This window comes from Ascaphus truei, chromosome 5 (assembly GCF_040206685.1).
Source record: "Ascaphus truei isolate aAscTru1 chromosome 5, aAscTru1.hap1, whole genome shotgun sequence".
NCBI classification, from domain to species: Eukaryota; Metazoa; Chordata; class Amphibia; order Anura; family Ascaphidae; genus Ascaphus; species Ascaphus truei.
This window is the reverse complement of record NC_134487.1, coordinates 100,885,696-100,908,795: the sequence shown is the minus strand read 5'-3', so window position 1 is coordinate 100,908,795 and position 23,100 is coordinate 100,885,696. Positions and strand designations below refer to the sequence as shown.

Sequence of the window (23,100 nt, the reverse complement as noted above, 5' to 3'; positions counted from 1 at the left end):
TTATATAGTGTCATAAATGTACATAGCGATTCACAGTAGTAATATATATCATGTAAATAACAAATAATATAAATCAGGTCATGGGAATAAGTGCTTCAGACATAAAAGTAACATTAAGGAAGAGGAGTCCCTGCTTTAAGCAGATGTGTCTTAAGGTGGATAGGGAAGGTGCTAGTCGGGTATTGAGGGGAAGGGCATTCCAGAGGTGCGGGGCAGAAAGTGAGAAAGGTTTAAGGCGGGAGAGAGCTTTAGATACAAAGGGGGTAGAAAGAAGACATCCTTGAGAAGAACGCAAGAGTCGGGATGGTGCATAGCGAGTAATTAGGGCTGAGATGTAAGGAGGGGCAGAAGAATGTAAAGCTTTAAAAGTGAGGAGGAGAATTGAGTGTGAGATACGGGATTTGATCGGAAGCCAGGAGAGGGATTTCAGGAGGGGAGATGCGGAGACAGATTTAGAATAATTTAAAATAAGCGATGGATTGGTGTAACAATCCAGTGTCGTGTCACTGTGCCGCAGACGGTCAAGGATTTGCACACTGTGCACCAGTACATGCTCTGCGGCAGCTGATACATACAAGATGCTACATCCATAATAACGTAAATGGGGCTAATACAGTAATCCTTATGTTACTAATCTCATCCATATTTGGAACAAGTAGTAATGAGTATGCCATATAGGATTCATTTAAATCCATCTGCCTAACGGATGTAAGATATAAAATCCTGCCTTGGCAATGAAGATGCACAGATCATTAGTTCCAATATCACATCATGCATCCACCACCATAAGCAGGGTTCACAGAAGAAAGGCAGAGTAAAGGTCCACTTCCTGATATCATTCGGTTGATACCACTAAATCAGGGGCACTCAAGGAGCTCCGGACTGGTGTAGCCAAATTGTTCCTGCTCTCAGATGCTACAGTCACGCAGTCAGTGATAATGTCTGACGTGTGAAAAACCCAACGCACGTTTCGCCACCTTGTGGCTTCTTCGGGGTTGCAGATGCAGAATAGACCCGTTTAAATAGTATTTGCCATGTTGACACACTGTTATAGAAATCCTTCAGCGTCTTGCTGAAGGAGTTGGAGTTACTGCTGTTGAAGCTGACAATATTATTGTTTGAAGACAGGTGTATTAATTATAATCTAACTTAGCCTTTTTGAGGGAGTCTTATATTAACAGATGTGGCACTATGAATTTTACAGGGGTCATTTTTGTTGACCATGTTTAAAACAGGGTGCATTAAAGATGGCATGTAGAAATCAAAATAATAAGTATTGATTCTTATTTTGTCTCTCCATCTCATCGATAATGAATATTAAATAAATCCTGTTGCATTGTAAATTCTAATTTCGTGTTTTATTGGAACTTGGCACTTGAAGAAGGATGTTTGGTGCTTAGTGGTATTTTAAAGCCGAAAGGAGTGTGCAAGATTCATCATACCACCTTATTACTCCAAACTATAGTGAAGGCCAATTGTAGATTCATAAACCAGATGTGTTACTCACTCGGATGTAAGATATTCCTTTTATATATGTTATATAAAGACTTGGTGTCATATCCATTTGATCTCAGGCTATGAAAAAGCTTCATGTTGAGGATGTTATTTTCATGGAGCAGTTCGCCGTGCTAGAGAATATGGTTTAATAACATTATTGATTTTTCTTTGTCAATGCATTCAATTGATATTTTCTTATTGTTTTTTTAGATGTTGAGTATACCATTTTAAGGTTTGAAAAGGACAGTTAATTGAGAGAGAGAGAGAGAGAGAGAGAGAGAGAGAGAGAGAGAGAGGAGACAGAGAGAGACAGTGAGGAGACAGTGAGAGAGAGAGGAGACAGAGGTCAGTATATCCAATGGCGTATAATGGATAATAGCAGTAAATGTAGTCAGTGTATAACAGACATATAAACAAATCCTTCATTTAGTCCGTCTGGACTCAGGGTATGTACTGTAAATGGTATGTCCACGAGATTCACGCATTAGAAGTTTCTTAGGCTAAGGCCCCGCTCCCTCCGTCAGCGCGCCAGCACTGCAGACAGGCGGGGCGCTGACAGACACAGACCGCGATATGTGGTCTGTAGGGAGCGGGAGCCGGGGCTGGAGTGGGAGGGAGGGGGGCGTGGTTTAAGCGGAGGGACCCGCGATAGCCCCGCCCCCTTCTCACAAGCAGCTGATTCCAAACAATGGTTGGGCATACCGCATATGTCCGGCTGCAGTGTACCAACGGCTGCACGAATGTTGACTAGATCGGCACAAATATTGAGATAAGAAGGCAATTTTCTGAGCTGGCAGTGTCATTTTGGACTGTAATATGTGTCAAATCCAATTGCATTATTCATGTCACCCCCACCCCCGCCACGGGCTCGGGCTGCAACTGAAGGAGGGAGCTGCTGCGGGCTGCCCTACTCACACGCTGACACTCAGGCACACACACACACACACACACGCAGGCACTCATGCACGTACACACAAACACACACACACTCATGCACGTACACACACACACACACACACACAGGCAGGCACTCATGCACACACACAGGCAGGCACACACATACACACATACACACATACAGACAGGCACTCACGCTGATTTCCCTCCCCTCTCTCCTCCCCGCTCCCCGAAGCCTCCCCTCCTCATTGGCTCACAGCCACACCACGTGACGCGTCGGGCGCAGCGGGTCCCAGGCCTTATCCCATGCCCCTCTTATAGCTGGCACAATGTGATCTATGCCCTGAAAAGTGAGGGCTTTAACATCTCCACCGTGTTGTCCTGTGCCAGGAGATGAGTGTCAAGGTTGTACATGATAGAACCTATATGTTAAAGTATACGTTGTCATAATTGTCTACGGGTTTTGCCAACGTACTTAAGGCCACAGATGCATGATGCAAGGTATATCACACAACTGGTGTTACAGTTAATAGGAATATAATGCGTGGTGCTAAGAACCGTATACAGTCAGGGTAATGATGAAATAATGATGATAAATCCTGTATGAAGTCTGGGATGTATCTTGATTGTAGGGAGGGTACTGGGTGTGGTATCCTAGTTGGTAAGCCAGCAGAGATGGCACTCAAGTTGTCCAGGAACCCAAGAGCTAATAATCACCCCAATGAATAATACCCTAATCCCTTATTAGAATGATTTAACCATGTAGCAAGCAGTAAACACTCACGAGTCTGCTCCAGCGTCCATGTTGTTCCCATCAGACCTTCAAGGTGTGCCTCTGTCCGTGAAGATAGAATGCAATAGGAGAGATAAATGGTAGAGCACAACCGGAATTTATCCAAAAGAGGAATTAAAAAGAGGAAAGTGCGTTATTAATAAAAGGGTTTAATAGTCATGGAAAAAAGGGGGCAAGGCATTACCCTACCAACATGTTTTGTGCTACACAGAGCACTTTATCAAGGCATACACATCCTGTCATCATTAACATATTTAAAGGTTAAAAAGTAATTGGCTTACCAATCCTAAAGTGAATGCAGTAACCTCCCCACGATCTAATGAGGAACTGATGTGGGGTCAGTCAGGCGCGTGCACGCGTCCCCACAAGCAGCCCCCACCTCCCACACGCAATCCTGGGCCAAAAGATAGGAAGCCGAGCTGTCCCGCGCTTGCGCAGAGACAGTGAGAGGCTTCTCTGCTCATATGGCCAAGGAACGTGCCTAAGGAGCAGGGGAGCGTGCCGGACGCGCACGCACCCGCCAGCGTCACCCACACGTCAATCTCTGCCGGTGCGCATGCGCATCTCTCATGAAGAAGAATATGGACAAACCTCGATCTCTCCCTGTTGCGGCGCCATAGAGTGAGACGCTGGAGCCCCGGGGGAACGCGCTTGCGCAGTAACAACCCCTGGGCTCCATGCGTCTCCCACACTGAGCGCAGCCCGAGGAAAGAGGAGAAAATAAATAAATAAAAATAAATAAATAAATGAAATAAATAAGAAAAAAAGAGAAATAGCAAGGGGAAAAAGGGAGGGAGGGGGGAGGGAAAGGAGGAGGGAGACGAGGGGGGAGGAGGGAGGGGAAAGGAGAAGGGAGAAGAGGGGGAAGAAGGGGGGGATTGGGAAAAGTGATAGAAAAAGGAAAAGGAAAAAAGTGTGAAAAAAAGTGTGAAAAAAGTGGGAAAATTATGATAATGAAAATAATAAAAAATGAAGAATGTGAATAAAAAATATTAATAAAGAATTAAAAAATGAGAAAAATATGTAAAGAAAAATGATAAAGAAAATTGAACCGAGGGAGAGAATGCGCACCAGCAGAGCCACCACCATCAGACCATCATGGACATGATCCCTACAATAACAATTACATTTTATTCGAAAAATACAAAAAATACAAAAAATACATCATGACGAACACATTTACAAAAACAGTAATTCCTGTCTCTAATATATGAATAAATCATAATATCAGAGAGGGAATAGTCTGTATATAAAAAACAACTTAATGTATGTATATTATAATGCTTTGAACCCAATAGCTAGTGATGGTTAGTTCATAACACATTTATGCAAAACCTACTGGAATAATAACGTAAAAATCAATATGAGATTATGACACATCCAGTAGCATAAATGTAAAAGAAAAAACATCAAACAAGTATCAACCATGGCTTTAAAAGTTAATAATAAATCATGCATATACATATGTATAATGTTATAATCAACTCAATTAGATGTAAATGAATTGAGTGAAACAAACTACAAGTCCATGGGTACTGTATTAAGGATATTTCATAAAATGATTTCAAATGAATATCTTAAGTAATCTTTTTAGAATATTAATAATATTCTTTTTCTCATTTTTAACTTTAAAATATTGAGAATATGGATTAGAAAGCGAATAGTGCGGAATGATGGAAGCATACCAAATACAACAACAAAAACAGGGAGAGAACAGAAGAGGAAGACGAAGGGAAAAGAATGAACAAATCAGGATATACAAAACAGGGAAATGAATTGGATAAATGAATCATATATACAAATCCAAAACTGCGTGCGCTCACAAAATAATTCAGAGAGTACACACATACATATGAATAGGATCCGTATGGACATGTAAGTAACTAAGATCCATACATAGACTTATTTCTCTAGAAAAGGACCCAGGTCCCAATCTGAGTTCAACCCAGATGGAACTCTCGTCTTTATAGTGAATATCCAATATAGTTCCCTGCGGTCTAAAGCATCGACTCTACTCCCGCCTCTGATGGACTGTGGTACATGTTCTATTTCTGAAAAGGAAAAGGCCCCCACACCCCCCAAGCTACAACAGGAAAAATGATTTGACACAGGATGAGTCAGGTCACCCCTCTCTATGAGTCGCACATGTTCCATGATTCTTATCTTTAAAGCTCGAATTGTGCGACCCACATATTGTTTACGAGTAGAGAAATCCTGCAGGAGGTAAGCAGAGCACAGCGAAGCAAATGCAGGGGCCCTGCATTTGCTTCGCTGTGCTCCGCTTACCTCCTGCAGGATTTCTCTACTCGTCCATTACCAGCGTGATGCACGCCTAAGGAACTGCTGAGACCTTCCAACCGTGAGTACCCCAGTCCGCTCACCTGCGCTCTGGGGGTTACGTTCCCTGTACCCATATACTTCCTAGGGGGACTACAAACTGTTCTTAGGTAATCAGATATTTTTCACTGATTTTACCAGTAGATTCAGGTCCCGCCCGCTAGAGGAAGGGGTTAATTATATGGAACACACGGCACCTATATTTGAGAAGACAGCCTTTTCCACTTTGTCCTTTTTCATGATACATGATTTATATCTTTTTTCATGATACATGATTTATATCTTTCTAAGGAATACCATATAGCTGAGCACGGTATTGGAGATCTTTCTCCTACTTTCCACATATTGTTTACCACCATATTGTTTACCACCATTTATCCAATTCATTTCCCTGTTTTTACGTTATTATTCCAGTAGGTTTTGCATAAATGTGTTATGAACTAACCATCACTAGCTATTGGGTTCAAAGCATTATAATATACATACATTAAGTTATGTTTTTTATATACAGACTATTCCCTCTCTGATATTATGATTTATTCATATATCAGAGACAGGAATTACTGTTTTTGTAAATGTGTTCGTCATGATGTATTTTTTGAATAAAATTGAATTTAATCATTGTTATTGTAGGGATCATGTCCATGATGGTCTGATTGTGGTGGCTCTGCTGGTGCGCATTCTCTCCCTCGGTTCAATTTTCTTTATCATTTTTCTTTACATATTTTTCTCATTTTTTAATTCTTTATTAATATTTTTTATTCACATTCTTCATTTTTTATTATTATTTTCATTATCATCATTTTCCCACTTTTTTCCTTTTCCTTTTTCTATCACTTTTCCCAGTCCCCACCTTCTTCCACCTTTCCCCTCCCTCTTCCCTTTTTCCCGTTGCTATTTCTCTTTTTTTCTTATTTATTTCATTTATTTATTTATTTTCTCCTCTTTCCTCGGGCTGCGCTCAGTGTGGGAGACGCATGGAGCCCAGGGGTTGTTACTGCGCAAGCGCGTTCCTCCGGGGCTCCAGCGTCTCACTCTATGGCGCCGCAACAGGGAGAGATCGAGGTTTGTCCATATTCTTCTTCATGAGAGATGCGCATGCGCACCGGCAGAGATTGACGTGTGGGTGACGCTGGCGGGTGCGTGCGCGTCCGGCACGCTCCCCCGCTCCTTAGGCACGTTCCTTGGCCATATGAGCAGAGAAGCCTCTCACTGTCTCTGCGCAAGCGCGGGACAGCTCGGCTTCCTATCTTTTGGCCCAGGATTGCGTGTGGGAGGTGGGGGCTGCTTGTGGGGACGCGTGCGCGCGCCTGACTGACCCCACACCAGTTCCCCATTAGATCGTGGGGAGGTTCCTGCATTCGCTTTAGGATTGGTAAGCCAATTACTTTTTAACCTTTAAATATGTTAATGATGACAGGATGTGTATGCCTTGATAAAGTGCTCTGTGTAGCACAAAACATGTTGGTAGGGTAATGCCTTGCCCCCTTTTTTCCATGACTATTAAACCCTTTTATTAATAACGCACTTTCCTCTTTTTAATTCCTCTTTTGGATAAATTCCGGTTGTGCTCTACCATTTCTCTCTCCTATTGCATGTTACAGTTAATAAAATGATTTACAGCAAAGGATTTACTGTTATTGTGATTCTTGAATCTTTTATTAGGCGTCATGAACTCACATGCTTTGCATGAATGTCACTTACTGTATATGAGCTTTTAGTTTGTTTTAATGAGACAGGTTTTTTTGGCTTTAAAAAAGGAGAATCCAAGCAATATCCTATACGTGTTAAAAAAAAATGTTTAAAAATCAGTTATTTACTTTTGTTTATTATTTTAAAATTCAACTCAATGCCATTTTTAATGAATTTTAATATACTGAGCATCCTTTGATTTATATAGCAGGCTTTAGCCACCTTCCCAGTGGTGCAAGATAATTGTAACACTTTCCTGTTTGGGATAATTTGTTGCCAATATTCCCAGCAGTTTGAGCTGTAAACTGCAATAATAGAGAATGTTACCTTAGTAATATAAGAATACATTGTAGCTGCTGAGTCACAATGACTGAAGGATTGATTTGAAACTGAAAGGCAGCCATTAGGTGAACCCTGGCAAACAGGATTTTGCAGATCGATCATGAGAGAACGTATCGATTGGCAGCTTAGGTAATACGTTTCCAATAAAAAGGTAGTCAAAGGCTGCATATATTAAAACAATTTTTTTTTAACTGCTTGGATTGCCTGTTTAATCTGTCTTTTCAGTGTTACGCCATCATCGATATTTCCTCCAAACAATGAAACAAAATGACTTTCTTCATGATGAATTGTATCATTGCGAATTCAAATATGGCGTGCACCAATTAAGAGGCATTGCTTTCCTTTCAGCTACCCCCTTGTGTTACATACTCTCCTGGTAATGCACAGCATACATCTCTCCATACCTCTCTGCGCTGTTTGCAGTACAGTATCTGAATTATCTTCATATTTAGAGTCCACGTTTCACATCTATATGTGAGCAAGTGCAGACACCACTGGTCAAACTGGGGCACAGGGGACTTTTCCCTTCCCCCAAAAAAAGAAAAAAAAAGAAGTGATGTGCGGCAATCACACGTGAAGTAAGTGAAACTTCTCTGTGGTTTGTAAATGAAATACAATGTACATAGTCATGTATACGGATCAATAAGTGACAGGGTTTTTTTTGTTTTGTTTTTTAAATACTCTGTTTGTAAATACTTTAAGTTGTGTAACTTCTGAATATTAATTGACTATGTGGTGTTCATCTGGTTATTAAAGGACATTATGGTGGCGAGTGTAATATTAATTGCAATGATAATGTATGTAGTAATGGGGAAGGGTGAAAGTATGAGCGAGGTTAGTTTTTGAGTATGAGATGTGTATATCCTGTACATAGTGTGTCAGGGGTCACATAGGTATAACACAGGTCTTGAATGTTGGCTGGGCATTGTTGTTGGTGGGAGGATATGTCCGTAGCTGTGCATACGCGCAGGTGAAAGGTAGCAGGGGGAATGAGCGTGCATGCGCATAGGGAGGGGAATGTAGCCATGTGTGCATGCGTACACTGTTTGGCATAAAGGCATACGGGCTGTCGAGCAGGCAACTCTGCGCATGTGGGGAGGCGAACGGGACCTTGTGCGCATGCGTTGTGTCTCGTATGCTACCTTCGTGTATGTGTGGAAATGGGAGGGACCTTGTCCGCATGTGTTGAATATAATAGGAGTGTGCGGATGCGTATATTGTACAATTAGTTTGTGTGGAGTAAGGAGGCTCATTCTACGTATGTGGGGATGACAATGGGTAATTCTGCGCAAGCGGTAAATCAGCTGCTGCGCATGCGTGGCGTAATGATGCACCTTGTACGCATGTGTGGAGCTTCCTGAACAGCTGTTTCTCCTGTACAGGAAGGGGACCCTGCAGTTGCTTCTGCACATGCGGCCTTCAGAGAATGGATCTGCGCATGCGCGAAATACGGGCGACGCTTCTGCACATGCGCAAAGTAAGATTCTGCACAAGCCCGGTCGTTCACCTTCATTATTTTTTCCGTGACCAGTTTTATTTTTTTTCCCTATCAGATTTTTGTGCATGCCTGTGCCACAAAAAAGTTTCACTTCAAAAAGGAAGAAACATATATATACACACTTTACAAAAATGGGACAAGATCTATTTGTTCATTGAGACCCATTGGAGTTTTGGTGCATAACTCATACTGTAGATCCAAAACTGTTGACTTTGTTTGAGAATTTTTTATCTCTATCTCCTCCTCTTTTATTAAGATTGGCCTGTTAACAGGAAAGAATTGCTGCAATAAACATGACAAGGATTGGAAAAACGACTGTACATTAGGCTTGTTTTATAGTTGGCGCGCGCATGTGCGAATACTCGTGCCACACACTGTGTGTACGGGTCCGTGCTGTGAGCGACAGTTGGGCGTAGCTATGACGTCACACAACCTGCACATCAATAAAAGTCCCACTCCGTGAATCTGACTGGCATTTTTAGTGCAAAACAAAAGTATTGTTGTGATGATCAGAACACAAGTATAGCGGCCAACAACCACGGCGAGAGAAACCAAATACAGTATATGAAAATTTCAAACAATAACTATTTTAGTATAATTAGAATACAACCACCTTAAATGTTATGTTCACCAAAATAATACAGTAAAAAAGTCCACATTTTAAATGTCATTTTTTTTTAAGTTGTCTAGTTAGACTTTGTATAAATCGTTAATTCAATATCACACTTACTGTACAATATCTATGTATCATTATGTTTGGTGCTCTCTAACTTGCCCTGCTCCTCCTGCCCCAGGGAACCCCCCCACCCCCGCCTATCCCAGCTGCGCTGCGATTGGCTAAAGAGCGTAACGTGGCGCAGCAGCGCGAAAATATTAATTTTCACGTATCTGCTGTGATCTGCCGCGCCACCGCTTACGTGCGCAGCTTAAGTATAGCACGCCAGGCCTGGACACAGCCACAATATATCAATCACTATTTACAACCTTTAGTTCATACTCTTTCCTCCCATCTTTTAGACACCTCACATGTTCTCTCTCATTTTTCCAATTTCACTTGGGCACCACACTACCTATGGGTCACCTTAGATGTGGCCTCTCTTTACACCATCATTTCACATGAGCACGGTCTCACTGCCACACGATATTTTTTGGAATCTGATGCCACCCTAGCTCCTGCGCAGATTGCTTTTCTGTTGGATGGCATCCGATTCCTCCTCATGCACAATTACTTTATGTTTGATGGGGGGTTTCTATCTCCAGACACATGGCATGGCCACGTGGTCATCTTTTGCGCCTTCCTATGCCAACCTATTTATGGGTTGGTGGGAACAGTTCCACGTGTTTGGGGATAGGAACCCCTATCGACATCTTATAGTCACTTATCACCGCTACATTGATGACCTGATCTTAGTTTGGTCTTGGTCTATCACTGAATTACATGCCTTATTTTCTTATCTGCACACTAACACACTCAATCTCACATTCACTCACCAATTTCATCACCATCACATATTTTTCTTAGATTTGTGCCTTTACGTAGGTTTGGACTCCAAAACACATACCAAAATTTACAGGAAACAACACTCTAGAAACACATTGTTACATGCCTCGAGTTGTCACAATCCTAATCTCATTAAATGACTTCCTTATGGGCAATACTTACGTATTCGTAGAAACAGTTCTACTATGGAGGATTATGATGTTAGTTCTCAAGAATTTACGGATAGACTTCTCAGAAGAGGTTATGACCCAAATAATCTCCATCATGCTTACACCAGAGCAAGAGATATATCAAGAGATCAATTGATTAATACTGATCTCTCTGTATTTTCTCATGTTAAGAACACTAACAAAAATTATGAAACAGAGACTGATAAAATACAACCACCATTTTTTATTACACAATTTAGTACACAATCCATGAACATTAAATCCATAATTAAAAAACATTGGGGGATTTTAAATACAGACATACTTCTAAAAGATATGGCTGCAATGGATCCTAAATTTGTGTTTAAAAAAGCCCATACCTTAGGCAATATGATATCACCCAGTATGTTACCTTCTAAATGTAATGAGAATAGAAATATGCTTTTTCCTAATCTCGTTGGTTGCTTCCCCTGTGGAAAATGCAAAATCTGCCAATACGCCCAAAAATCCAAAATCTTCATGAATAGTGACAACACTAAAGAATTCAAAATCCTCTCTTTCCTAAATTGTAATACTGACCATGTAATATATATGATCACTTGCGGGTGCAATAAAAGATATGTGGGACTCACCACTAGAGCATTCAAAATAAGGACACTTGAGCATATGAGCCACATAATAAACATGGATGTTACTCATGCTGTCTCTAGTCATTTTAAAGACTGTCAAAATGGCAGCCTAAATTTTTTTAAATGCATTGCCCTAGAAAAAAATCAAATTACATAATAGGAGGTGGAGATAGATCTAAAATTCTTTACCAAAGAGAAGCATTTTTGATTTTTACTGTAGACACCATCATACCGAAGGGTCTCAACACTTAGTGGGACCTCAAAGTCTTTCTATAATATGTATACATTATTAATCAATTATCTCTTCCCTCCCCCTTCTCCTTCTCTTCCCCTTTCTTCCCCCCCCCCCACTACTTTTTCCTTCTCCCCCCCCCCTCCCCCCTTTCCTGTCCCCTTCCCCGGTTTAAATCTGGTTATATATACACAAGTAATCTGATGTTGATTCCACTTTAATTGATTATTAACATGTTTTACCTAGTGTATTTATGATTCTTAATGTTTTTTTATGAATACTAATCACCAATACTGTTGATAACACATTGGATAAACTCATTGATTTTCAACTGTTGCTTAAACAATGAGTCTATATCTTGAATTTAACATCTTGATTTTATATAATTATTGCACAAATGGAACATAGTGACTAGCTCATGTTTATACCAACAGAACACCTACTTAAATATATCTAAAGTGCCAACCAGACAAGGCAATTTTAAAAATTTAGAAATTGCCTTGCAAGCAAAATATTTACCCATATATGGTTATATACTAATATAGACAATAACTGGATGATAATCCTTCATGAGCAGCACCCAACTCCCTGTGTGCAATCATAAAGATGTGATATAACAGTGGTCTCCTTTACATATATCAATTAGTATATTATACACAATACTATGTAGATCTCAAGTATCCAATGCAACTTCTCCTTAGACTTCATTTATTCATTCAGGTGTAACACATCTGCTTTATTAGCTTGTGGGAGGTTTAAATAGCTTCCTCCCACTGCTCATCTCATACTCCTTGAGAAAGGGCAGTACATGCCCGAAACGCGTGGGAGGAGGTTCTTCTATTTTTGTATGTACCGAGTGTCTTCATTTTAATGTAACTTCAATAAAGCCTGAATTTTACGTTTTATCTGTTGAGTCCCAGTATTCAGAGCGGATGCTGCATCGATCACTCATCTTTATTCTGGACACAGCCAATTCTAATTGATGCGCATGCACTATATACACTATATCAGGGGGGCACAAACTTTTTTCCCTGCGCCCCCCTGCCGGCGAACCCCTCACTCCCGCACCCCCCCCAACCCTCACTTACCCGTGCTCCGGCGTCATGATGTCACGTTGCCATAGCAACGTGACGTCACATGACCTCACAGCATCATTTTGACACCGCGTTGCCATGGCGACGCAGGGAGGAAGCCGCCGGAGCCACGGTAAGTTAGGTTTACAGAGGCCCTGCAGCTCCCCCGGCACTTAATTTAAGTGCCTTCGGGAAGCACGCGGGGCCTCTGTAAACCCCGCACCCCGCGCCCCCCAGTTTGCGCACCGCTGCACTATATTACGGGCCTAAGGGCTGTTCTATACAGCATGCGGCCGCGCGTTCCTATGCGAACGCGCGTGCACGTGCCGCATGCTTTTCATGTATATAGAGCCGGGAGCTATAGGTTAGTGTATATGTGTGTGTGTGTGTGTGTGTGAGTATATGTGTGTGCATGCGTTGTGTGAGTGAAAGTAAGTCCTAGATAGATTTTTTTAAAGAAAAAAAAAAGTTTAATAAATATTTTTTTTTTGTTTTACAATCCTACACACACACACACACACACACACACACACACACACACACACACACACACACACACACACACACACACACACACACACACACACACACACACACACACACACACACAGCGGCGCGAAAATATGAATTTCTTCATCTTCGCCGCTGTCTGTCGGCTCCCCTCTCCCTGCCGTGTGCGCGCGCGGCCCTTACATAGAAAGGCTGACTAACGTCAGCCAACTGAAATTCTGCGTGCGCGCGCGCCGTAGCGCGCACACGGTACTATAGAACGTCCCTTAGAGAGTCACTCTCCCAGCAGGAACACAATCTTTAGTTCTATGTCCCATCTAAACAAAATGTAACTAGTTCATCAGGGAAGTCAGGCTGTGTGCAGCATATGCTGCAAATAGAGATCACAACAGCAGTTGTTAAAATGACATATTAGGTATAGGCGCTGTACTCACTGTACTGTAACATTCACATAACTCAGTCAGTAGCTGCCTTATGTTAGGGAGGGGAGGGAAAGGATAGCGTTTGCACAAATTCCAGACCAACAAAAAAGCATGCAAAGAATTTAATGTAAATGTTATTGGAGCCATACACTAGGAAACAGTGGGTGACTTAGGCGTTAGTAAGAGTACGCAATTGACAGGATGACATAACGTAATAGAACATTAATACTATAGTAATAGTCCCTAATAATCATCTCACCACGTCATTCCCACAGTAGCAAAAAGCCCTGGCACATCCCCAGCAAGCTTCGTGGTCCACAGTGATTGTTTTTGAACTGTGGGCTGCCATCATATTTTGGTTTGTTATGGTCCATTGCTTCCTGCTGTCAACCTTTGGAGGCTGTTGATTTGCTTCCTGATGAAAAGTAAACTCGTTGATATCATGGGGTCCCCCCACCCCCGTCCCTCGGTGCTTCCCTTTGCCATTCAATGAGCTTTGGCAGTAGGGGGAACTCCTACGATAATAAAAAAAAAAGGACTCCTTTGTAGTCTGCAATGTCCATTAAAGTTAGTATAAGTGAACCCCCCCCCACCCCCTCTCAATGGGGTTACCAGGTTACTGTGAGGAGTTAAAGGGATAGTGTGTGCTGGGCCCCACCCTGTGTTACTATGGGGATGCTGATGTCAAAAGGAATATATAAAATGATAGTGAGAAGGGTCTAGAAGTCAGGTTCCTGGAGGACAAGAGGAGAGGAGCATCGGGGAGAGTAGATAGGGATGATCATAAAGTAATAGCACAAATCAGGCCATCCTTTCATTATGTTGTAGATAGGGACAGTGCCCCTTTAAGTTAGGATCCCAGAAGAAGGTTAATGGAGTCCTGAATATCCAAGTGATAGGAAAACGGCATGCCACAGAGGGCCACAGGAAAGAGGGCTCCCAGGTGTCGGCGGATCAGCTTTAACCGCGAATCTGCATTAATATTCCTCATCAGTCTGTATGGAAGTTGCAGTTCCCTAACAGGCCAAAGGTATTGGGTCACTTGAAAAGGACCAGCCTGGACTCCCGTATGGGCCTAGTGTTACCAGGGTAATACTGATGATGATCCTGAAGCAACAAACGGGGGCCGTGTCCCACACCTAATTAGAACTAAGTCAACGCACCTCCATTAGAGTGTTAAGAATGGGCACTAATCGAAGCACCGTATTCATGTATGTCTGCTATGTAAAACACAGTACAACATTGTCAATAAGTGTAAGAGTGGTCCCTGTGACTGGGGACACGAATAAAAGACCATTGTACTACAAATGTTCCTGGCACCCATTATTATACACCCTTTCTTTCACATCACCCAGGCACCTGAAGCCAGCACCCAGAGTCAAGGTAATTCATGCAGAGTAGCCAACCTTTGCACAACCATGTAAACTCCCTAGGAGCCAGGCAGGGAGGATTACACAAGTATTTATTTATTTATAAGGTGCCAACATATTCCACATTAGAATGGGAATGATTGACATCATAATACAACATAACATGGAGGGGGGGATGTGGGGGAAGTGAACCAACACATTATTACGATAATAATAGTATGCCCACAAAGGAATTTATCATCTATTGGAATTTTATTTCATCAATCTAGTATTACAAAAGTAAATATGATGTTCACTGGTTTATTGATGCTGTGTTTATGGTGTGAAGCAAACTTTTTTTTTTTTAAATTCAGACCCAAGGTCAATTCTATTGAATGAAACAAAATGCACAACAATGGTCACAGCATCAGCTTAACCTTCAGTATATTCTGCTGCACACCTACAAGTATTTTGAACATTTGTTTTTATGTTGGACCCTGTTGTGTGAGGTCACTGTGTGTTCTGCAAGTCCCTTTACAGCCAGAGTCTCCCCTCTCCACATCTTGGTTCTCTGATGAGTACAGCATGAGCGATAAGGGGTAAAGAAAACACTTGATTGACATATACTACTCAGAGGCTGGCAAAAAAAATAATTATTATATTTCAGTAAGCCAAATATGTGGGATGCACCTTTAAAAAAACAAAACCAAAAAAATACAAAAGAAACATTGCTCATGTAGAAATACACCGATTCCAAAACCAGAAGCTGCTAAAATTGAGTGCTAATCTATTATTTAATACAAAACTCTTGTGAATGGAAATGTGGCTGCAAAACATCCAATTATCTGCAGCATAAAACAGACCACCAACCCCCCTTTGGGCTGTGACAAGTATGACCTTTCACTGCTTTGCTCAGAGCCTGGAAACAATTACAGCGACATATAATCTATCCTATAAAATTTACAGCCCATTAGAAGCCCATCATAATATTATGTATTTAAAGCAGGAGATAATTTAACATGTCCCGCGCTCTATGAAGAGCTACTGCAGGTATCGCCAACAGAATAGTGCAAGTTACTGTTAATATTTTACTAGCAATTGAATATTTTACTTGTTTCATTCCAATGCAGATTACTTTTTCACTGAACAGAAGTATATATTTGCTTTATATATTGCACCAAGAATGTATGTAGTGCTTTACAAGAGAGACCATACATTACAGGGAATAATACATTAAGTCCATCAAACAAAACATCAGACAGCGGCTGAATGAGTAATTGCAGTAGATGGCAGCAGTTGGCCACAATGACAGGTAAGTACGACTGTGGGTGTGGGGACAGTAGCCATGACTTCAGGTTATTGGTGGGTTTTTAGGTTTGACTTAAAGGTAGGGAGAGAAGGTGCTTGGCGCATGCTATGGGTGAGGGAGTTCCACAGGTAAGGGGAAATGAGGGGCAAAAGGTGAGAAGTAGAGGTGAAGGGGGTGGAAAGGGAGACAAATATGAGTAGAGTACAGGAAACTAGCAGGTGCATAGCTAGCAATTAAAGTGGATATGTATGGAGGAGCGGATGAATGGCGAGACTTGAATGCAAGAAAGAACTTTGTGGGTGATCTGGAACTGGATTAGAAGCCAGGAGAGGGATTTGAGGAAGAGACGAGCAGACACAGTTCTGGAAGAAAAGAAAAGTATTCTAACTTTAGAATGTTGTATAGTTTGCAAAGGAGAACGTTGCAATGCAGGAAAACCTGGTTAGTTGCATGTATCCAGACGAGAGAGGAAAAAGGCATGCATTAGCATTTTTGCAGCGGTGACAAATGTTGAGGTTTTAGCCAGAGCATGAATGCAGTAGGAGTCAAATGTCATACCTAGGCAAATGTGCTGTGGTGTATGGTGATGGAAAAAGGGATATTGGGCCAGGCTTACAGATACCTCAGTTGTAGACATATTTAGATATACAGTAGTAAGTATGAGGCAGCAGAGCACTACCCAGGAGGATAGGCCAAAAGACTTGCGAGTGGATGCTGGTGTGAGGCTACGGCTGGATAGATGTATGGATATGCATGTCAGCTGTATAGAGGTTATAGGTTATGCCAAAGAAGTTCCTGAGGTCACCAAGCGATTGTGTGTAGACGGAGGATAGGATAGGGCACAAAACAGAGCTTGGAGGTACACGAATGGACAAATCAACAGGGGGCAAGGACATGTTCGTAAAAGATAAGAAAGGAGTGGTGGAAAAGGTATGGAGAGGATAAAGGATAAAGCTATGTTTCTGATATCAAGAGATTGTCGACTCTGAATGAGAAGAAAGTGGTCAACATTATCAAAAACAGCAGTGAGGTCAAGTAGAATAAGCAGGGATAGGAGTTTTGGATTTCTCTCGCTTTCTTTTGATAGTTCATATTCGTGGAGGTTGTTCTTCCTGTTCCTCCCTCATGTTTAAGTCTGTTTGACTATTGCTTCAAACATACTCTGTTCATGTAATCTTTTTCACAAGCCTCCTCATATTTTCTACAGTGATTCTTCCCTTGCATTCACAGGCAGGAGCACCTTGGAAATACCCACTTCTCAAAAATCTTTGATAACAATGCCTGTTTGTGTTCATAAAAAGTAAAAACATTTTTTTTAAATGTCGCTTTTGAATGATTTCTAGTAATAACTGAAAATAAAAAGACCGAATATACATTCTAAAGGCAGGCCTTGAATATTGTGGTGGTGCGGGAAAGTAACCTTTTACTTCAACATTGCATTAAAAGTGTAAATTACTACTGGATTCTGAAATTAATCTGTTAGAAAGTGGACAGTCTTCTTCATAAAATTAGGACATATGTGAAATAAAAAAACGCTTTCAGAGTTGAGAACTTTTAATTTTTTTTTTTTGCATCTGTGGAATGCGCTTCATCAACATAATATCTCTATCTGTTGTTAGAGGCAGTTCAGCTTAGGCCAGGGATCTGCAACCTTCCAAGGACGAAGCGACATTTTATAAAAAATGTATTTGTCCAAAATATTCATAGAGCCGCAACACATACATGAATATTACACACCCACAACCACATTCATATACCGTACATACACTAAAAGGTTTTTCAGTGCAAGACAGGCTGTCATTTACAAATACACAATAAACACACACTCTACCCCCCCAAATACACACACACCAATACATATATATACACAAATACCCTAACCTTGGCCCTGCCTGCCTCTCTCCTGCAGTCCTGGGTCACTGCTCCCCAGCTGCTGCCTCTCTCCCTCAATGTCCTGCCGGTGGCTGTGGGGGGGCCCGGCCGGCGCTGGTCGTGCCTCCTGTTGCCGCGGGGCCCGGCGTCTCCCCTAGCTGCTGGCCTGCCTCCTGCAATGTCCAACGCCGGGGACTCTGTGACGTCAGCACGTGCCGGACGTTGTGGTGCACGCTTCCGGTGTGCACTGGCATGAGAGCCCCCGGTGTGCAGGAGCGGCAGGCCAAGCAGCTCAAGGAGACACCGGATCTGGCGGCAACAGGAGGCACAACGACTGCCGACCTGCCACCCCCCCCCCCCCACCGTAGCCACCGCAGGACATGGAGGGAGAGGTGCAGCAGCTGAGGAGCAGCAACCTGGGGAGAGCCACAAGTAAGAGTGGAAAGAGCCACAGGTTGCCGAACCCTGGCTTTGTAGGTAAAAAAATATGCATTAGGCTTATTTAGAAAGCTTATCCAACGCTATGTAATGCATACCTATGTTCATTTTTACAACGCCAAAACGGCTTATCCAATGCTCTTACAACGCTTTGCAAAGTTGTTTATGTGTATATAGTATATATATTATACTATATTATATTTTTATATTATATTATATATTATATACAGTGGTTGACAAATCAACAAAAAATCTACTCGCCACCTAGTACCACACGTGTGCTGCTTGGGCCAATAGGAGCTCGCCACGATGTTAAATCCACTCGCCCGGGGCGTGCAAATGTATAGGTTTGTCGAACACTGTGTGTGTGTGTGTGTGTGTGTGTATATGTGTATATATATATATAATACAGTATATACACTATATAAATCTATTTGTGTGCTGCATATCTTATTGTCTGCGTAAAATATTGTGTATTTTAGCATTAAAAATGCCTTCAGGAACGGAACCTTTCATTCAAACAGTGTTCCTATGGGAAAACGTGTTTCGCTTTACGTTTCGCTATCCAACGCCATTTTTCGTAACACATTGTGTCGGATAACCGAGGACTGCCTGTATAACCTTAGCGCAACGGTGTGGCTTGTTGGACCTGAAACCGCTGGACGTTACTCTAAGAGTATTTTAAGTAAGGAGACTGTTGAAGACTTGGCCAGTGTTAACTAGCAAGGGATGGGTTCATGTTGCAAGTATCAGGCTGGGGGAGCAGTTGCCTGAAAACACCTGCACACATGATCTGGGCAAACAACCTTTCTTGAGAAAACTCCTATCACAGGAGAGGACAGAGATACTCATCCCACACATTAGGCTCACAGGAAAGATAACATTATGTATGAGAAATGAGAGAAGAATCAGTTACAGATAAGAAAAAGGGAAGCATTGGAGCATGTGCAGAGAATGCTAGAGCGTGAGACTCGTTTAACTGCCTTCTGAAAAAGGTATAACACCCTGAATAAGATTCCTTGTGTCTTGACCAGGGGATAGTACTCTGTTTTGTTCTGCGCACACAGGATACAGTTGGCTATTTTACTAGTACTGATGCTGCGTTCATAATAAACTAATTCTACTCTGTGAACACACCTCCGTGTCAGCATCACCTTTTTACATGTATAACCTGACGGGATCTTTGAAAACTTCCAGAAAAGGCCTTCAGGGGTAGGAGACAGATGGTGCCCCTGCCTCAAGGGATCATGAACTGCATTCAGAGCCAACTGTTTCACAGCAGAGGGAGCCAAGTGGATACTTTGGGTGCCGGACACCCAAGTGAACAGACGTGACAGGCTAAGGTCCCGCTGGAGGCTGCTGCATGCGCGCCTGGCGTCCTGGCGGCACGTGCTCAGCGCTGGACAGCAATCTGCGGCATGCAGCAGAGTTCTCAGGCGCAGGGGTGTGTGGCCAAAACAGGGCAGGTGGGCACGGGCCATGACTAGGGTGACCAGATGTCCCAGTTTTGCCGGGACAGTTTTTTTTTCAGTGCTGTCCCGGTTGCCGGTCCGTCCCGGAAATGTCCCGGGTTTTCGCTCTGGTCCCTTTTTTAGCCTGTCGGACGCGGCAGCAGAAGGAGGATGCGGCAGCCGACCGGTGAATATTTTCTGCCGCAGGGGATTGGATGGAGGATGCGGGGGCGGGGCTTTGAATGCCGGGCCGCAGGGGATTGGCTGAAGGTAGGCGGATGCTGGGGGTGGGGCTTTGTAAAAAAAAAAAAAAGCCTGGCTGCCCGCTCTCCCTCCCTCGGCAATCCCCCCGGTCCCCGGCTCTCCCTCCCTCCAGACCGGCACCCCAGCCGCTCGCTAGCAGTGCGGCACCTCCGCTAGTGAGCGCGTGCCACAGCTTGCCGCCTCCTACCTGAACCCGCCTAAGCCGAACCCCAGCCACCTGAGGTAGACAATTGGAGGGAGAGACATGGGCGATGCGGGGGGGGGGGGATGGGAGTTGCGGGGGGTGGGTATATGGGGATGGTGATGATTTTACCTGTGCGGCCCAATTTTTTAAAATATGTATGGGGGTCTTTTAAAAATTTATTGGGGCGGCGGGCTTTTTTTTAATATGTATTAGCGGGGCGGGTATTTTTATTATGTATTGCGGGGTGGGGTTTTTGGTATGTATTTTGTGGGGGGATTGAGTGAGCAGAGTGGGGTAATTGATGGAAGGTAGGGGCGAGTGAGAGGAGAGAGGGGGAGTGAGTGAGCAAAAGAGGTAGTAAGACAGGGGAGATAAATACATGCGAGGCGGGAGGGGGGGTGAGTGAGACGGAGGGGAGAGAGAAATTCATGGGTAGAGGGTGGGAAATAGAGGGGGCTTGTGAGGTGTGACATTAACCTAAGGCCGCGCTTATAGTGCGCGCGACGGATGACATTACCTGTCGCCGCTAGCGAAAGTTATAATTCGCTTTCCGGCGACCAGGTCTTTGATTGGTTTACCACATGTGACAGCCTCTGAAAAATCAAATTTGACCGGCTTCAGAAATTCGCGCACCAGCGTCGCGTCTTGCTTACTATAAGCGCACGCGATGGAGGCAATACATTTGTTTCGCTGGCACTATAAGTCCAGCCTAAGGCCGCGCTATAGTGCTGACGTTATGCTGTGGTCACTGGAAAAATCAAATCGAAGTGACTTCCAGCGACTTCCAAGTTGACATGACAATGGGATGCATTATGGTGACGAGGCATCACGTGATGCCACATTGTCATGGCAACATGTCACCACCTGACGTTAGTGTCTCGTTGTCATGGCAACGAGGGGCGTGACGTGATGTACATTGTTTTGTAAATATTTTTTTATATTCATTTTGAAAATCTGGTCACCCTAGCCATGACGGCTTTTATGTTAAAGAGTAAATAAAGTCCCCCACCGCTCGCTCTCCCCTCTCCTGCAAATGCTGCACGAGGGGCCGTGCATCAAAGAGATCACCGGGCAAAGAAGCTGAAGAGGAGGATTCAAAGTGGACGGTGATGGGAGGAGCAGAGCAGAAGCATGAGCAAACCACCTCTCTGATTGGCTCCCTGGCACACCATGAGATGTGTCGCCGCACGGGAACACAATCCTGTTGTAGCCCCTGCTGTGAGCCAGAAAGCGAGGGAAAACCAGGGACAGCTAGGGAGGAGGTAAGGGGCTGGCGAGAGGAGCGCACAAAGCCGGCTGCACTGGGGACCTAGCCGAAGACCAGGTGGTGAGTATTCAGTAGGGTAGTACCGATGTGGGATTTGGGAGTGTGTCTGGTCCTACGTTTCAATTGTTCTGCGGGAATTGATAATTCCAAAGAATAAAATACCACATGGAACTTTTTATTTTTGGAAATATGTTACAGTGCCTGTCATTTCACGGTGGACACCACATCCGCTGTGGTTGGTCAGTTTTTAATCTTTTTTTTATTTTTTATCTTTGCAACAATGGGGAATAAAAGTATTGAGAAACAGGAGGATAAGAGAAAGGTTAAAACCGCAAGCATACTAAAGTTAGAAAGGGACTTTAACCCAGCCAGGGAATTATTGGCCAGTAATGCCCTGTTCTGAGAGGATTATTACTATTATAGGCTAAATGTTTTTTTTCATAAAATAATAGATCCATTTGCATAGTTACTGTATATAGATTTTTTTATTCAAATAAAATGGTAAATACATTAAAGCACCTCTATATACACTTAAACTGCAGCTATCTATATCCACACACTGCTGCCCCCTCTGTGTACACACACACGTACACACACTGCAGCCACACACACACACACACTGCTGCCCCCTCTGTGTACACACACACACACACACACTGCAGCCACACACACACACACACTGCAGCTCTTTAAACACACGCTGCTGCTACACACAAACTTTGCAGCTACACCCATAAACGCAGCTGCTGCTAACACACACTAGACAGACAGAAACTGCAGCTACAAACAAACTCTACAGACAGACACTTACTTTGCAGCTACAAATACACTCTCTCCCTCCTCTCTGTGTGTCCAGCATGGAGCTCTGTGCACGGAGGGAGGGGGAGGAGTCATTGCCTGGCTGCTGCCTCCTGACCAATCCCTTGCTTTGTCTCAGAGCTGTTCTGACAAAGGAAAAGCTAATTGGCTAGAAATAAAAACTTGGTAAGCTGCCAAAAATTCCAGGCATTACTGAATGAATAATGCCTGGAATTTTAACCAGAGAGCAGGGATTTCAATAATGTCTGAAATTGTACAGCTTTAGCCTATATTATGTATTATTTTGCTATATAGGTGTTGAAAATAATGTAGAGACATTTAGAAGAGATCTATTGATATCTGCTATATGTGTATCCCAGATCCAAAAGATATGGACATGGAAAATGAAAATGTGCTAAAAATAATCTTATCATAACCCAAGATATTTGTAATAGATTCAACAATGAATCTAATAGCCCAATAGTAATAAGAATGTAGAAGAATAAAGCCAAAGACAACGAAAGATATGCTGATCTATAGGGGAAAGAATTCCATTTTTTTTCATGTTGGCCATATGCCAATTGAAATAATATTTT

General features: G+C 42.9%; 1 protein-coding gene and 1 long non-coding RNA gene across 15 annotated transcripts in view; one reads left to right on the top strand and one right to left on the bottom strand.

The window, feature by feature from the left end:
- GRIP1 (glutamate receptor interacting protein 1) overlaps positions 1–23,100 on the bottom strand; it is an 894,479-nt gene that overhangs the window by 315,728 nt on the left and 555,651 nt on the right. The window lies entirely within an intron of this gene.
- Positions 1–23,100, top strand: part of LOC142495190 (uncharacterized) — a 66,788-nt gene that overhangs the window by 13,599 nt on the left and 30,089 nt on the right. The window contains exons 3-4 of one of the 3 annotated variants that reach the window (XR_012801686.1): positions 16,052–16,233; positions 17,461–17,714. The exons of 1 other annotated variant lie outside the window; for it this stretch is intronic. This is a non-coding gene — a long non-coding RNA (uncharacterized LOC142495190). Of the gene's footprint in view, positions 1–1,707; positions 1,886–16,051; positions 16,234–17,460; positions 17,715–23,100 lie in introns of those variants that run through there. One more of the 3 variants, XR_012801688.1, reaches the window with a different exon arrangement.